We start from the raw sequence: 3,234 nt of genomic DNA, 5'->3' as shown, positions 1-3,234 counted from the left end.
TGAAATCCCTAAAGAATATCGCACTTGATGCTCATCCTTATCTCCCTCCTGATAACTGCATTACTTTTTTCAAAGATCAATCAGTTGCTGATTTATACTTTCCTATTCCTCCATTCTTAATAGATATAAGTCAATATTTTAGTATTCCCTTACAACAATTTTCCCCAAATGCTTTTTGACCTTTCCCTGAATCAACTCATCCCCCAATCATTCTCTATTATAGTTGGTTTTGTTGTCGTTTCTCATTTACTTGATTTTCCTTTATCTCCTCGACTATTCCATCACTTTTTCATTCCTCGTCAAGTGGAAGATAGCATTTTTTAAGTTTCAATCATGCTCTAAAACCACTTTATTCCATAGAATTCCCCAAGGAGAGTTACGGGATAATTTATTTTTTATGCATCTCCCTTCTCCACCGCCATACCCGATAACTTGGCATCGAAATATTTCCCCTATTCCCCAATTAGACGATATCTTCGAAGATCCCATCCTTCATTCCTCTATGGGGAAATTAAAAGGCGTAAAGTTTAACTTGTCTGCCCTAATCATCAAAGGCTTATTATTTACTTTTGGTATTAGCACAACCGACACAACCTTGGATGTCTCCTTTGGTAAGATTATTCTCCTTACCCGTGTTTTTAATCATCATAATATTGTTCATAACATGAATTTTTCTTTTTTCCAACCGATGTTGTCCTTCCCGTAAGAATACTCGACTCACATTAGCAGCTATGACTAAAATGGGAAAAGAATTATTAAGGGATCGCCATCTCAATCGCCCTTCCTCCTCTCTTGGTTTACTACCTCCGTCTAAGCAACCTCAAAAATCCACAAGCTCATCAGATTAGGAGGGTCCCTTTGTTGTGAAACGTAAAAAAGCCTCGTGCTTCCTCCCCGTGTTCACTTTCTTCCACCATAGCTACTTTTGAACAGATTCCTATTACTTCTTCCGAAATTTCCCTTAGAAAAGGTAAGGAACCTGCCCTTCCTACACATGTTCATTCTAATTCTGCTTTGAATATAATGAGGTCAAGACTTCTTATTCCTATGTCTATTGATATTCCTCCAGTTGTTCCTTCACTTGAGGAAGCACCAACTATTCCTATGACTTCATTGCCCCTTCTTCCGGCTCTACCTTTTTCTTCCACCAAGCCCTGTGCCAAAAGAACTCCTTGCAGGAGATCAATTACCTCCAGGCCCATCAGAACATCCACTGAATAGGATCCTTCATTAGCTAGCCTTCCATCTCCTGATCGCTCTCCACGGGGTTCTGAACTTCCTCCTTCTTCACCATTTACTGTTAGAGTATATACTAAAAGCCTACCTTTTGTATAAACATTTATTTAGAAATAAAAATTACATTGGTCAAGTATCTACATTTGTATATACTGAGTGTAGTCATTCAATTAATTTATATTGTAGATAACACGGTGTGTGGTGTCACACACAGGAGATCGTGTTATCGGTTCTTTATAAATTATAAACAGTAGCTCACGACTAAGATGGAAAGGAACAAACCATTGGAATAGTCGTAGTGTAATTAGGTATTAGTTTATCTTGACTAATAAATTACACTAGTACACTCTAAGTGTATTGAGCAGGACCATTTAATGAAAGTTCTTTTTATACTGACTTAATAAAAGAATAAGTCCTTAGTTATTATGGAAGTGTGTGCTCTTAATCCTAATATAATAACAAGCACATATATTTAGTATTCATTTCTTTAACTTATCAAAGGGTGAGATTTAACTCGATAAATCAAAAGGCCCGATAAGTAGGGAAATGATATTACTTATAGTGTGTGTTGTTGATTATAGAAGGAAACTATGTCCTAGTAATCTAGGTTGATAATGTCCCCAAGAGGAGCTCATAAGAATTGTCATGTTAAACCCTGCAGGTGGACTTAGTCCGACATGACGATAAGGTTGAGTGGTACTACTCTTGGACTAAGATATTAATTAAAGAGAGTTGTCGGTAACTCATTTAATTAGTGGGCATTCGACATCTTAAACACAAGGAGACTAACACACTCATAATAAGAAGGAGCCCAAAATGTAATTTGGGATTGGTGCGGTAGTTCAATAATAATTCTTTAGTGGTATGAATTATTATTGATGAAATTAAGTTGGGTGTTCGGGGCGAACACGGGAAGCTTAATTTCATTGGGAAACCAAAACCAATTCCTCCTCTCGGTCTCTATCGTGGCCTCTTGTATATAGAGATTTATACCCACCGCATACCCACTCCTTACCCAACCCAAAGGGGTCGGCCAAGCAAGCTTGGAGACCAAGCTTAGGCCAGCCAAGCAAAGGGTTGAGCAAAGATGGAGGGGTCGGCCAATGCTTGGAGCCTAAGCATGATGTGGGCGGCCCTAATAAAATTAAAAGTATTTTATTTAAAAACTTTTCTTATGTGGATAACATAGTTTTATAAAAGAGAGTTTAAAATTTAAATCTTTCCTTTTAATAGTGTCTATAAAAGATTAAGAAAAGATTTGAAATCTTTCCTTATTTGTAGATTGAAAGAAGATTTTAATTTCGATAAAACTTTTCTTTTTTGTAACCATGTTCATGACTTAAAAAGAGAGTTTTAAAATTAAAAATTTTCTTTTATAAGTTTCTACAAAAGATTAAGAGAAGATTTGATATCTTTCCTTATTTGTAGATTGAAAGGAGTTTTTAATTTTAGAGAAAATTTTATTTTTTGAAAATCATCCATATGTTTAAAAGAAAGATTTTAATTTATAAAATTTCCTTTTATAACCCACCATGAAGGGAAAAATTATTGGAGAAATTTTTTATAAATTTTCGGAAATAAATTAGGAAGTTTTAATTCTTGTGTTAATTAAAACTGTCCTTGTTTAGAGTTTATAGGTGGCCAACCATTATAATTAAGAAGAGGGAAATTGTTTTTAATATAAAAAAAATCCTTTTCATGGAAAAGGAATTAAGGATGTTTTTATTTAAATTTCCTTATTTGCCAAGTCCAAGGATTATAAAAGAGAGGGTAGAGGTGCCTTCAAGGGTAACGACTCTATTCTATTTCTTCCTCTCTTTTCCTCCTTGGTGGTGGTCGTCCCTATTGCTTTTCCCTCTTCCTTTTCTTTCTTCTTCATTGGTCGGACCTTATAATCTCATGGAGCTTGAAGGTGGCCGGATTCTAGCTTGGAGAAGAAGGAGAGAAAGGAAGCATCCCTTGGAGCTTGGTGGTGGTGGCCGAACCTCATCTATTCTT

The sequence above is a fragment of the Zingiber officinale genome, chromosome 7B (assembly GCF_018446385.1).
Source record: "Zingiber officinale cultivar Zhangliang chromosome 7B, Zo_v1.1, whole genome shotgun sequence".
NCBI lineage: Eukaryota > Viridiplantae > Streptophyta > Magnoliopsida > Zingiberales > Zingiberaceae > Zingiber > Zingiber officinale.
The sequence above is the reverse complement of the archived record's forward strand: the minus strand, read 5'-3'. Positions refer to the sequence as shown.